This window comes from Coenobita brevimanus, chromosome 57 (genome assembly GCF_032717465.1).
Source record: "Coenobita brevimanus isolate Jiangsu-jjx chromosome 57, ASM3271746v2, whole genome shotgun sequence".
Taxonomy (NCBI): domain Eukaryota; kingdom Metazoa; phylum Arthropoda; class Malacostraca; order Decapoda; family Coenobitidae; genus Coenobita; species Coenobita brevimanus.
In genome coordinates this window covers 48,918,141-48,933,838 of record NC_137010.1, presented here as the reverse complement: position 1 = coordinate 48,933,838, position 15,698 = coordinate 48,918,141, and the positions used below count along the sequence as shown (strand labels likewise).

Sequence of the window (15,698 nt, the reverse complement as noted above, 5' to 3'; positions counted from 1 at the left end):
TGCCCCTATGATTACCACACACTTCTTTTTCCCCTTTTCCTCTGTACAAGGGAATAATTATACCTGACTTCCAATCCTCCGGGACTCTACCTTCCTCCTAGGCCAATCTACATCTTCCACATCCATTCTACTACTATCTCTCCCCCATGCTTCTGCATTTCACCACACACTTCATCAATTCCTGGGGCTTTCCCCAATTTAACTTTCTTCATTGCTTCCACAACTTCTATCCTACTGATTTCTTCCTGTCTTCTCACCTCCCTTCTTCTCCCAGCCATTCCCCAGCCACTTATACTCGCATTACTTCTATCCTGTATGTTCAACAATTCCTTAAAGTGTTCTCTCCATCTGCTCACTTTTTCTCCCTTCTCCACTAGTAATCTACCATTTTTATTTTTCACTCCCCTGCTAACCTCACTTCCACCCTGTCTTACTCTCTTCACCTCTTTTCAGAACATTTTCTTACAGTCCCTCCAGTTTACACTCAAATTCCTTCCAAATTGCTCATCCGCTCTATTCTTACTCTCTCTTACTAATCTCTTCACCTCTCTCTTTCTTTCTACATATAACTCTCTCTTCCGCCTCTCAACTTCTTCCACGCTCTGATTCTCATCCATTCCTTGTATGCCTTTTTCTTTTGTGCCACAGCAATAATACAATATGATAACAGAAAGACAGTTCGGCTTTAGAAAAGGGAAATCATGTGTTACAAATCTATTAAGCTACTATGATAGAGTTGCAGAATCACTACGGAAAAGAGAAGGATGGGTGGACAGTATCTATATTGATATTAAGGAAGCATTTGACAATACCGCACCAAAGACTTTTATGGAAGCTGTACCATTCTGGAGGAATCCAAGGTAATCTGTCCTGTTGGATGCAGAATTTTCTCAGAAAAGGGAAATGAGAACAGTACTAAGGAGTAATTACTCATCATGGAAGGAAGTGATTAGCAGAGTTCCACAGGGCTTAGTGATGGCACCAATTATGTTTTTGGTGTATAATAATGATATAGGCTAGACAGGAACATTTGAATGGGACGCTATCTAAATATGTTTGCTGATAATGTAAAAATACAAATGAGAATTACAGACTCTTGCAGTGAGCTATAAGAAGAATTAAACAAGCTTCATAAATGGAGCAATAGATGGCAAATGAAAGTCAATGTGGACAATTGCCATGTAATTAAGTTTGGTAAAAGTGGAAAAGGACCAGATCGGGATTATAAGATAGGAAGTTCATCCCCACACGTATCAGAAAAGAAGGACCTAGGAGTGATTATCAATAACAGACTTTTTCTCCGGCAGACCACATAAATGAGAAGGTACGAAACATGTACACACTGCTTGCTAATATGAGAATAGCATTCAAGTATATAAATGAAGGCATGCCGAGAAAGATAATTACCTCATTCATCAGACCAGCCCTCGAATTTGCATTAGTGGTCTGGAATCCTCATCTCAAAAAACATATAGATAAGGCTGAAAAAGTACAATGGGCTGCTACAAGATGGATACCAAGCTTAAAGGATCTAAGCGATGAAGAGACTAGAAAAACTGAACCTACCAATACTACAAGAGAGAAGGAAAAGGAAACATGATGAAGCTATATAAATACATCTCAGGGAAAGAAAGATAGACATCAGTGAGTATAATATAACCCATGGGGAAGCATCAGCAAGAGGACACTGAAAAAAAAAATGCATAAGAAGAGAGCTGAGAAAGACGTAAGGAAATTCAGTTTCCCAAATTGGGCAATTGATCAGTGGAATGCGCTACCGAATGAAATAATGCGTACCAAAACTATTCATAAATTTAAGGATATCTATCTATCTATCTATATACCTAGGCTGCTTCCCCCAAGGAAAGGGAGGTAGCCGAGACAGGACGACACACTCTCCATTTACTCATCCATTCAAACACATTCATTCACATCTTAGCCCCAAAGGGGAGAACGGACAGATTTAAGGATATGTGTGATAAAAATGGTTGATACACGGGACTCATTCCTGTAAAGATACTAATTAGGTAAGAACAATTAGATAAGAATAGATATATGCACACACACACACACACACACACACACACATGCTGTAGGGTGGGAAAGGAGGGACGGAGGGTTTGGGGACGGTGAAGGGGACGGATGAGATGTGGTAGTGTCTAGTAGTTCTAATAGCAGCTTGCACAGTACACTGACTCGTATCTCCGACATATTCCCTTTAATTCAGCTATATTATGGATGTATTTCCATTAGGATTCCATGATATGACATCCAATTGGCAATAGTTTTAATGAGAGAATACTTTGGTAAAATATTAAATATCATAACAATGCTAGGTTCTGTATTACATGCTGTTCATACTGTTCAATGATTATACAGTCAACCACCAAACAGTAATTCGTAAGACGTGGGGCCAATCCTCCCGGGGATAAACAACCACTATGGATGATTAGTGAGAGAAGTTGTTGTGAACTACTCTCTCCCTGTGTGTGTGTGTGTGTGTGTGTGTGTGTGTGTGTGTGTGTTTATGCGTGTTTTGTTTCTCTTGGGGCGAGTCCACACGTGCTCTCGAACATATATTGGCAACACGGCAGGCAACATGTTCAGGAACATGCTTGCAGTAGTATTTGGACAGATGTATGCAAACGTTTTCGGTGCAGTTTCGAACACTTACAGGAGAGACGATGGGATAAGTGTAACCATACCAGGCAGTTGAGGCTTCATCATGATGTTGCCAACATGATCTGGACGCTGCTGTTCCCAACATGTTTGCAGCGTGGTCGTTACTGTGTTGCTTACATGTTGCCAGCACTTGTTCGAGCACACGTGTGCACGCGCCCTTACTGTGTCAGTCCCCCCCCCCCTCTCTCTCTCTGTGAGTCAGTTGGTTGGATGGGTGGAGTTGATGGGGTTGATATGGTGGGTATGGTAGTCCGGTGCATCGCCAGGGTGGGTGGACAGTGGTAATGGTGGAGAAGGGGAAGGGAGGACAGTTGTTGGGTGTGGTGTGTGGAGTGGTTTTGGGTGGGTTGTAGGGGTAAATGGGTTAGTGAGTGGATGCGTTTGGTGGGCTGGGTGGGTAGGTGGCTGGATATGTGGGTGGTCCGGGAGGGGTCGGTAGGTTAGGTTTGGATAAGACGAGTTTGATGGATAAGTCGGGTTCAGATGGGTGAATGGGGTGGCGAAGTGAATGGGGTTGGGTTCAAATGAGTGAATGGGATGGCGGAGTGAATGGGGTTGGGTTCAAATGGATGAATGGGGTTGGGTAAGAAGGGTGGATGGGCAGGTGGGTCGGTGGGAGGAGTGGGTGGATAGGCAGGGTGAGGTGGGTGGGGAGTGTTGAGGGAGAGGTGGGAGGGTTGTGTGGATGGATGAGATGGATGGTATTGCTGGGTGACCAGGGTGGGTGGAATTCGTGACTGAGAAGAGTGGGTGGAATTTGTGAGTGGTGAGGATGGGTGGTAGGGGTCGGTGGGCAAGATAGGTTGTCGGGATGTGTGGGCAAAGTGAATCGCCAGGGTGAGTCGGCACCGTTGGTCGCCAGGGTGGCTGAGACGTTTGCGTGGTCGGGATGATCTAAGTGGGTGGTTGGGTTGGGTGGTTCAGGGTGAAGAAGTGAATGAGTAAATGAGTTAAGTGGTATTGTTGGGTGAACTTCGTGTGTGGCATTCGTGGGTTAGGGTGGATAGCAGGGATCGATGGGCTGGGTGGGTGGCAGGGGTGAGGTCGGTGGGTTGTGTTGGATGGGTTGAGTGGGTAGGTGGATAAGTAGGTGGGTGTATATGTGGCTGTCCAGATGACAAGGCAAGAGAGGGACATATCTGGCGGTATAACATTTAAATGTTACTTGGATTTTAGTCTGTCGCTTAGAACACGTTGGATAACTATTTGGAAACGAGACTCTATACATTAAGGTCTATCTTATCTATCTATTGCCAGACGCCTCAATCCCGTTTGGGGTGGCCACAAACAAATCGCCTCCACGTCGCCCTGTCCCCCACCATTTCACTGCCCTGCTCTCAACTCACAAATCGCCTCCACGTCGCCCTGTCCCCCACCATTTCACTGCCCTGCTCCCAACTCACACCCCTCTCTCTCATATACCTCTCCACCCCATCCCTCCATTTCATCCTCGGCCTCCCCCTCCCTCTTCCCCCCTCCATCTCACTCACATACACTCTCTTCGTCAGTCTTTCACCCTCCATCCTCTCCATATGGCCAAACCACCTCAGTGTATTCCTCCTAACGCTTCCTATCACATCCACATCCACACCACAACGCTTCTTTATATTGTTACGGAACAGAGGGAGATAATGAACTCTTCAAGTGAGAATACTAAAATCACTACTGTCCCGCAAAGTTCCAGGTTCAAAACAAAAGAGTTAGGTAAAATTACAAGTTAAAGTTTAATGCTCAAACTAACAACTAAACATTCAGGACTCATAAGGATAATGTAATGGCAAAACAGGTTACATATACGGTTAAATGCAATAGCCTCTATTAACAAGAATTTAGCAAGAGCAAATTTATCTAAGTCAGCCCTGATAAATGAGAAAACCGGATAATGCTCAGTTAAAGCAAGATATATTATTACAGATACGAAATATTATTAATAATGGCTGACATTAAAAACTCTACATGAATCACGAAAACCTTACCAGGCCTACGACTTAACGCCTTAGTCCATACAGTACAAGAAAAATGGTAATAACACTTATACTCAAATTATACAGCAGCTAGATGGCTGGAGACTTCCTGAGCACTCACAAAAATACACTATACAGAGGAGGACAGAGATGTGAACAAAATGGGGAGTAGATCTAAGTGGCAATTAATGCAGAGACTGAGCTCATTATATAGGGGCCGGCAGAGGTTGATACAACTTGTAAGAAGGACGCGCAAATGAAGCCATAGGGGACAAAGAGTTGACACTCCTGCTCTGAACAACAGAAAGAACGACTTTACTATAAGGGTAGAAGGGGGGAGTGAGGTAAAACACGCAAGCCTAGTCACTATGGAAGCCACGAGGCGAATCGTGATCAAACATGCAGCATACTGTACGTTAGAATTATACAAAGGATGATGAAATCATAGGCTATGTAACACCTCCCCACAAAGAAAAAGAAATTTACAAAGGAAATTTGTTATTACTCTAAAACAATCTGTCTAAAGTCTAGATAAGCAATCTGCAATAACATTTTTTTCCCCTTGACATGTTGTATGTCTAATGAATACTCCTGAAGAAGTAGACTCCATCTTGTCAATCTCTGATTTTTATCTTTAAACTTACTAAGGAATTTCAGTGGGTTATGATCGGTATAAATGACTATGGGGTCAAAACCAGAACACAAATAAAATGAAAAATGCTGTAAACCCAAAATCAAGGCCAAAAGCTCTTTCTCAATAGTTGAGTAGTTCTTCTGAGGTGGAGTGAACTTCTTACTGTAATAAGATACAGGGTGTTCAATACCCTGATCATCCATTTGCAGCAAAACAGCCCCAGCTCCTGTACCACTTGCGTCAACAGCCATCTTAAAAAGCTTAGCAAAATTTGGAGTAGCGAGCTCTGGCTGACTTAATAGGATAGCTTTAAGTTTACTGAAAGAGGATTCACAGTTATCGGTCCAGACAAATTTAACTCCCTTTTTCAGTAGGTCTGTAAGTGGTGATACAAGAATTGAAAAGTTAAGAACAAATCTCCTGTAATAACCTACCATTCCCAAAAATCTTTGTAGCTCTTTCCTACTTTTAGGTCTGGGAAGATCACTTATAACCTGAACCTTAGCTCCTGGTGGTGCAACATGTCCATCACCAATTACGTACCCAGGGTACTGAACTTTAGCTTGACCAAACTCACACTTTGATAAATTAGCTACAAGATTAGCCTGAACCAAACACTCAAGAAATTTACTGACATGGCATAGGTGATCTTTCCAGTTGTCACTGAAGATTAATACATCATCAGTATAAACAACACACCCTGCCAAACCCTCTGTTACAACATTCATGAGCTTCTGAAAAGTGGCTGGTGCATTCTTCATACCATATGGCATTACAGAACATGCAAAAGTTTTTCCTAGTGTTACAAAACATGAGATCTCCCTAGCACGTTCAGTTATAGGTACTTGCCAGTATCCCTTTAACAAATCAAACATACTTATGTACCTAGCCTTTCCGATCTTGTCTATGCAATCTTCCACGCGAGGGAGAGGGTAAGTGTCTGTTTTGGTTATCTGATTAACACGTCTGTAGTCGATGCAAAGCCGCTGTGACCCACCTGGCTTAGGGACTAGAGTAACAGGAGAACTCCACTCGCTCTGACAGGGCTCAATCATCTTGTGGTCCAACAGGTAGCCAAGCTCCTTCTGGATGAGAGGAACTTTCGCTGGGTTCACACGGTAAGGAGGCAGTTTAATTGGCTTTGCGTCTCCAACATCGAGATCATGCATCAACACAGTGGTTTTTCCTGGAGTGTCACGGAACACTTGCGGGTACTCCTGCAGTAATGCCGAAAACTCCTGCCTTTCCTCGGGAGCTAGATGAGAAAGCTTAGTCTGGAGATCATTCATGATATCAGGATTCTTCCCCAAACCATCACTCAGGCTCATACTGCATGGGAGAACTTCACTTGCAGACTCGGGTGGAACAGCTACAGTGCAGACTGGGTTATTTTCGTCCCGCCTGTGATATAACTTTAGCATGTTAATGTGACAAAGTTGCTTGTTCTTTCTACGATCTGGTATGGCGATGTCATAGTTGACATCACTGAGTTTCTTCTCCACGAAATAAGGACCACTAAACTTGGCTTGAAGAGGTTGCCCATGCACCGGTAGCAGAATCAAAACCTGATCTCCTGGCTGAAAGTGGCATATCCTGGACTTCTTATCATACCAAGTCTTCATCTTCTCCTGAGCAGCTCCTAAATTCTCTCTCGCCAGCTGTAAAGCAGTGGACAGCCGTTCTTTGAACTTCATCACATACTCCAGCAGGTGACGTCATCTTCCTCCGACAGCCAGCATTCCTTGAGTAGCTTAAGGGGTCCTCTTACTTCATGGCCAAACAGTAGTTCAAAGGGTGAGAAGCCCAGTGATTCATTTGGAGATTCTCTTGCAGCATATACAACGAATGGAAGACCTTTATCCCAGTCTTTCTGATGTTCCAAACAGTATTTCCTGAGCATCGATTTGAGTGTTTGATGATATCTCTCCAACGCTCCTTGGGTCTGGGGATGGTAACCTGAAGATGTGATCTGGGTGATGCGCAACTCTTTCAGAGACTGCTTGAAAACATTTGACATGAAATTACTTCCCCGGTCTGACTGTACCTCCTTGGGCAGACCAAACTTGGTGAAGAACCCTAGCATTTCCTTAACCACGTTCTTTGCAGAGATATTTCTAAGTGGCATGGCTTCAGGATAACGAGTAGCCATATCAATCAGGGTCAACACAAGAAAATCCTGAAGAAGTCTCAGGAAGAGGGCCCACAATATCCACCAACACACGGGTGAATGGCGCCTCAAAAGGAGGAATGGGAACTAGAGGTGCAGCCTTTTCGGTCTGATTACACTTCCCCACAACTTGACAGGTGTGACAAGACTTACAATACCAGGAAACATCTCTGAAGATACCTGGGCAGTAGAAGTGTTTCAAAATGCGTGCCACAGTTTTCCTCACTCCAAGGTGTCCTGCCAAACTGGAATCATGAGCCACTCTAATGATATCCTGCCTACAAACACGAGGGATGACAACTTGATGTACAACCTCCTATTCACAGTCGGCTGATGGTGTTGGGGGTCTCCACTTTCTCATAAGTACTCCTGACTTTATATAATAACAAGTAGAAGCACCAGTTGACTCTTCCTCACTGCAAGCAGAGTTAGCTAGACCTTTCAACTCAGGGTCAGCAACCTGCAACTCAACCAACTCTTGACGAGACAAATTATCAACATTACGGGGTACTGCCTCATCTGGTGAGTGGTCCAAATTAGCAAGAAAAGTGTCAGCTAGGATCTGGTGAGTGGTCCGTATTAGCAAGAAAAGTGTCAGCTAGGATAACATCATCATCATCACTATCCTTTAAGTCACCAGTAACTTTAGACTTAGCCCTAGTGACAGCACATGCAGAGAACACATCAGGGACATCACAATCCTGGGTTGCAGTCACTGGTTCACCAGACAACTGAGGAGCTGGACACACCTGACTTCCACCAATATCATTTCCAAGTAAGAAACTTACACCTGACATTGGGAGTGTCTCAACCAACCCAACCATAACGGAACCATTAACAAAACCAGACTCTAAATTCACCTTGCACAGAGGGACAGAGAAGTAATTATTCCCTACACCTTGTAAGATTACAGTTTCATCAGAGGAATTAACATTAGAGCCTAGAATACTGGTCAGCATAAGGGATTGGCAAGCACCTGTATCACGATATATTTTAACTGATTTCCTGTCATTACTGTCCAGAGGACTGACAAAACCATCAGACAGGAAATTAGCACATGAACTCTTGAGAGTGTCACCCACGTTACTGCTCAAAAGAGGAGCTTTATCATGAGAATTTAAATTATCCCTCAAAGCAGGTTCAGTTAACTCGGTTAAAGAATTCTGGGAACTCTCAAGGGTGGACACTAGACCAATTGACTGAATATTTAAAGACTCCTTTTTGTTCACATCACGCTGTCTCCTGAAACATTTCTCCGTAGTATGACCAAGCTTACTACAATAAGTACATTTACTTTTCTGAAATCTAGAGGTGGAGCTGGTATTTACTTCCTGAGAAACATCATCTTTATTCTCTTTCCTGTTACCTGTACTCTGAGTAGAGGCAACGTACTTACTCTCAGCTTTCCTTCTTTCTTTAGAATATCTCTTGTGAGTGAGAACATATTCATCAGCTAAAACTGCAGCATCAGACAAATTATCTATTCTTTTCTCATCAAGATATAGGCTTACATCTTTATTAATACACCTTTTGAAGTCCTCCAGCAAAATCATCTGCTTAAATTTATCAAAATCAGAATTTACATTCTTAGAATTTAACCACTGCTCTAAGAGATCTTCTTTGATTTTTGCATACTCAACATGGGATTGCTTATCTTGCTTATAAGTTGTCCTAAATTTTAATCTATAGGCTTCAGGAACAAGCTCATAGGCCTTAAGAATCAAGCTCTTAACTACATCATAATTATCAGATTGATCCTGAGGGAAAGATGCATAAGTTACTCGAGCTTTACCGGTGAGAACACTCTGTAGGAGTACTGGCCAATACTTTTTGGGCCAATTAAAACCAGTAGCTACCCTCTCAAACAACTGAAAATACTTTGTTAAATCAGATTAATTCAAAGGAGGGACAAGTTTAACATTTTTAGCCACATCAAAATCATCAGAGATAGATGATCCAGTTCCACCTTGTTTCATGTGATACTCATGGTCTGCCTGAATCCTAGCAAGTTCAATTTGTGCCTGAGCCTGTGCCTCCTGAATACGAGCTGAGACTAGCCTCCTTAGCCTCAGCCTCCTTAGCACGAGCCTCAAACTCAGCCTCCTTAGCACGAGCCTCCTGCAGGGCAAGCTGTAACTTAGCTATTTCAATCTGTGTTTGCTCATCTGGAGGAGTTACATTAAACAAGCTTTTATTAATCATGTCAACAATTTGATCTTTAGAATGATGAGAGCGAACAGCAATTCCCAATTGTTGAGCAACAAGCTTAAGTTCATTCTTTGTTCTGTTTTCTACATCACACACTGTTTGCACATTTGACAAAAAATCTTTGGCTTCATCAAGAGTACTTCGTAGTAATAGTAGACATCATGAATAAATCAGTCACAAAATATCAAGCAATATCCTTATGATAATATCCTGAATATCCTGATAAGAGGTTGCCAAATTTATGTTACGGAACAGAGAGAGATAATGAACACTTCAAGTGAGAATACTAAAATCACTACTGTCCCGCAAAGTTCCAGGTTCAAAACAATAGAGTTAGGTAAAATTACAAGTTAAAGTTTAATGCTCAAACTAACAACTAAACATTCAGGACTCATAAGGATAATGTAATGGCAAAACAGGTTACATATACGGTTAACTGCAATAGCCTCTATTAACATGTATTTAGCAAGAGCAAATTTATCTAAGTCAGCCCTGATAAATGAGAAAACCGGATAATGCTCAGTTAAAGCAAGATATATTATTACAGATACAAAATATTATTAATAATGGCTGACATTAAAAACTCTACATGAATCACAAAAACCTTACTAGGCCTACGAATTAACGCCTTAGGCCATACATTACAAGAAAAATGGTAACAACACTTATACTGAAATTATACAGCAGCTAGATGGCTGGAGACTTCCTGAGCACTCACAAAAATACACTATACAGGGGAGGACAGAGATGTGAACAAAATGGGGAGTAGATCTAAGTGGCAATTAATGCAGAGACTGAGCTCATTATATAGGGGCCGGCAGAGGTTGATACAACTTGTAAGAAGGACGCGCAAATGAAGCCATAGGGGACAGAGTTGACAATCCTGCTCTGAACAACAGAAGAACGACTTACTCTACTATAAGGAGGAGAAGGGGGAGTGAGGTAGAACACGCAAGCCTGGTCACTATGGAAACCACGAGGCGAATCGTGATCAAACATGCAGCATACTGTACGTTAGAATTATACAAAGGATGAAGAAATCTTAGGCTATGTAACAATATCCTCATTTGTCAGCCTGTCTCTGCATGTGACTCCACAAGCCCCTCTTAAATAACTCATTTCCACTGCTCTCACTCTTGACTTGTGTCCTTCCAGCAACGTCAAAGCTTCACTTCCATACGTTAGAGTTGGTATCACAATACTGTCATGTAGTAACTTATTCGCTTCCATGCTCACTTCCCTGCTTCTTATCACTGCTTTCAAGGAACCAGCAACCTTTCTTCCCTGCTGTACCCTTTCAAGCACTTCACCCACCAAACCTCCATCCATACTCATCACACTACTCAAGTACTTAAACATACTCACATTTTCCAATTCCTCACCATCCAACCTCGCTGTACATTCACTGACTTCACCTCTCTCAAAGACCATCACTTTACTCTTCCCTACATTCACCTTTAGATTCCGTTTCTTACACACTCTCCCAAACTCATCCAAGAAGCCTTGCAGCTTCCCTTCGTCTTCACTCAACAACACAGTATCATCTGCAAACAACAGTACAGGGAGTTTCCAAACACCACCCTCTCTCACCAGGGCCACTCCAACATCCACTACCCTACCTTGTATCTCATTTATTACCCCATCCATGTACTGATTGAACAACCATGGAGACATGACACATCCCTGTTTCAACCCAACCTTCAAAGAGAAAAATTCATTCAGTTCACCATCCACATGCACTGCAGCCTTAGCACCATCATACATACTCTTCACAGCATTCAACAACTTCCCATCTACTCCAAATATTCTTAATACTTTGCAGAATTCTTGTCTATCCACCCTGTCATATGCTTTCTCCAAATCCATGAAAGCCGCATACAACTTCTTTCCCTTCTCTAGAAACTTTTCCACTAAAGATCTAAGAATGAATATCTGATCTACATAACTTCTTCCCTTCATAAAGCCTCCCTGTTCTTCTCCAACTAATTCCTCTGTTCTTTCTCTAACTCTATCAATAAGTATCCTACCATACACCTTTCCTATTATACAAAGAAGACAAACGCCCCTATGATTACCACACACTTCTTTTCCCCCTTTTCCTTTCTACAAGGGAATAATTATACCTGACTTCAAATCCTCCGGGCTCTACCTTCCTCCCAGGCCAATCTGCACATTTTCCACATCCATTCTACTACTATCTCTCCCCCATACTTCAGCATTTCACTACACACTCCATCAATTCCTGAGGCTTTCCCCAATTTAACTTTCTTCATTGCTTCCACAACTTCTATCCTACTGATTTCTTCCTGTCTTCTCACCTCCCTCCTTCTCCCAGCCATTCCCCAACCACTTATACTCGCATTACTTCCATCCTCTATGTTCAACAATTCCTTAAAGTGTTCTCTCCATCTGCTCACTTTTTCTCCCCTCTCGACTAGTAATCTACCATTTTTATCTTTCACTCCCCTGTTAACTTCACTTCCACCCTGTCTTACTCTTTTCACCTCTTTTCAGAACATTTTCTTACAGTCCCTCCACTTTACACTCAGGTTCCTTCTAAATTGCTCATCCGCTCTCTTCTTACTCTCTCTTACTAATCTTTTCACCTCTCTCTTTCTACATATAACTCTCTCTTCCGCCTCTCAATTTCTTCCACGCCCCTATTTCTCATCCATTCATTGTATGCTTTCTTCTTTTGTGCCACAGCCTGTCTCACCTCTTCATTCCACCACGCTGTTCCTTGCACACCCCTCCGTCTTCTCTTCATCCCACACACCACATCACATGCTGCACATGTGATGTGGTATTGTATTGAAGTCTGCTAAAACTTCGATATAATCACTTCTCATGGAACTGAAGATGGATCTATGCACTTGATAATACACCAAATAGTAAGATAAATGAAAGTAACATTACATGCGGCAAGACGTGAGAGTGAGCGAAGCTTCACATCTCCGATCCATCCGCCTAACAAATAAGTGTTTTGGTGGGGGTAAGGAGGGGGAGTTTGGGAGGGAGGTAGACGTGTGAGATTAACCTGACCTCTGGTGGCAGATTACCCTGTATCACAATTTTCTGTCCGGAGGTGTACATTATTTTTTTTTTTAATTACATCCTTATAATACATACATTGCAATGTACCTATGACGGTCACAGCCATACAATAAGGCATGAGAAGCGCCGTGAACAATGAACATGGAATGGTAACGACCTCTGTCCCTCAGCCGGCACTATGGGTGCTGTGAGCGTTCAACCTGTGGTTCCTAGTCACACTGACTACTGTCCCACCACCCTCCCACCATCCCTACCACCCCACTTGTACCCTGCTGTGTTGGCCAATCATGGGCGTCCAATCATTCATCTCAGATGACTGAGTTACGTGAATACTCTCTAGGCCTTGATATTGGAGTAAAAAATGTGGAAATGGGGTTATAGTTCCTTATAGACCTACTGCCATACACTTATTCCAGTGATTGTTTGCTAACTGCCATTCCTACTAAAATGTAAAGCTTTTGTAATTCTTTTTTTACCTAGAAGAGCGTCGTAGTAGTGAAGGGGTTAATGAAGGCATATACTAATTCCCTCCAGTTGAAAAAGTCTCTTTTGAGCTGAATAAATTATCTGTTGATAACAAGAAGAAGAGACGCTTGGAAAACGGAACACCCAGGCATTAGAACTGACGGAACATTTGACCTTGCCCTGTGACCCTGACCATTGATCAGTTATTCTCAAATTTGAAATATTTTGTCTTTGCATGATTAACAACCCTTCCACTAAATTTGGTCTAAGGATAACAAAAAAAAGGGGGACCTTGATCCATGACCTATTATTCGTAAAACAGAATCACTTCATCTCTGGCTGATCTTTAACTCTTCTGCCTAGAATAATAATATAATAATAATAATATTAATAATAATAATAATAAAAAGAAGAAGAAGAGGGAAGAATATGGAGACGTTGGGGTTTTTAAAAATTCTGTTTTAGCATTTTAGCGTCATGTTTTAGCTACGGTAGGCTACTTTAAAAGTTGTTTTATATGAGGGAAAGCTTGATTCTGGCTAGATGTGAAGAAATATTTAAATTCTTTATGTCTGGGAGTTACGTAGGATTTCGTTTGTTAAGACATGTGGGCGTGTGTGAGCCATCCCTACATACCTAGAGTGTATACCGACACTGATAATTCTCCGATAACAGTTCTGAAGGATAACGGTGATGTAACCTTTAGAAGTGTTATAAATAAAATGATATCTTTAGAATATAACATAAATAGGCCTATATTATGTGCATTCATTCCTTTGTAATAAACAGAATATACTAAGAAACAATGATATGTCATAATTTAAGCAACAGCTGAATGCCATATTAGAGTAATAATATTTCACTGTCTTTTCTTCCATGTATTCTTGCCTTAGGTGACTCTAAACTGGGTGACAAGCTTATGGTTTCCTGTAACCCAGACTGTAACCCAGAAACTGTCTTTATTATACTGTGTTTGCTACATTTTATCATTTCTACATACATGTCACCAGCATCTGTTACCTTCCCATTCCTCAGCTTCTCGACGCCTGTCTTCAGTTCTGCCACTGACGCATTACTGGACACCCGATTCCTTCCTTGTGCACCGCGTTACCCAGTCAAGCTCACTACCACTCTGCACTGGTCATTCTCTTTCATTAGCGCCCGCCTTTAGCAGGCGGAGTGATAATGTTTTCGCCGTCCTATGTGTGTGTGTGTGTGTGTGTGTGTGTGTGTGTGTGTGTTCCTATTATATCTCATGAACGGCTTGAGCTATCAACATGAAACCTTCAGGGTATCGAGATATGGCCAAAATCTTGGCCGAGTTCGAACATGGGCACTCGGGGTCAAGGTCAAGATCACCAAAATGGCTGCCAAAGGTCAACTAGTTTTATCGCCTGCCTTTTGCACCATTATGTCTCATGAACGGCTTGAGTTATCAACATGAAACCTTCAGGGTATCAAGATATGGACTAAATCTTGGCCTTGGCCAACAGTATATTCTGGCGGGCGATTAGCATTCGGCTCCTGAATGCTTTTCGTTCATTAGTATATCAGAATACTCTTTCCATAGACTTCTATCTTTTTTATTTATTAGCCTTCTTTTCTTTATATTCCTTACAATGAGAACAGTGATAAGGAATAGGGAAGTGAGCATGAAGGTGAAACGGTGGTTGTAAGGCAATTGTGATCCTCACTATAACTTTATGGCAGTGAAGCCTGGCCTCTTTTCAAAGACACAAGAGTGAGAAGAGTGAAAGTGAGTTATTTGAAAGATGCATGGGGGTTACGTGGAGAGACAGACAAATGAGGAAGTGAAGGAGCGTTGTAGTGCTGCTGTGAATGTTCTGGAAAGCACCAGAGGTACCTGAGATGTGAGGTGCAGAGGTATATGAGTGAGGGAAATGTCAGGTGAAGGTATATAAGTGAGGGAGATATGAGTTGGAGAGGTATATGAGTGAGAGAGGTGTGAGTTGGAGAGAAGGCAGTCTGATGGCCGAGGAGAGAACGACATGAAGGCGGTTCATTTGTGGCCACCTTTTCATGTATTAAGGAGTATGAGTATAAACAGGTAGACAGACAGACATTTTTTCACATTTTTTCTCCACATCCCAGTGTTTCTGAGTCATGACTAATCCCCACAGCGTCTACAGTGTTACGCATCGTCACGCTTCAATCTTCACGAACGATTCGCTCCACGGTTACAACATTATTCTATCTATGATGATGATGGCAGACCAGACCTGAGGACTATTCAGGAGATCTGCCATGACGGAATTCTGCAGCCCCACTTGTTAGCTGTGGAATATGGAGGACACTGATACTGGCGCACGTTGACCAAGCAAGCATGACTCTCCAAAGGCGTGTTTTTCTCTAGTCTTAGAAATTCAGTGACAATCCAGTGCATGATTTTGATTTTTTTCAGTGTCCATGTCCACTTGGAACTGACACGACAAGCAATAAACATAATTTACAGATTTTTGTGCACAAGAATTAAACTTTAAGCCATTACAGTATCAGCACTACA

The 15,698-nt window shown here is 42.2% G+C and overlaps 1 protein-coding gene across 1 annotated transcript in view; it reads left to right on the top strand.

Annotated features, from left to right (window-relative positions):
* Positions 1-15,698, top strand: part of LOC145401988 (ryncolin-1-like) — an 82,299-nt gene that overhangs the window by 22,882 nt on the left and 43,719 nt on the right. The window lies entirely within an intron of this gene.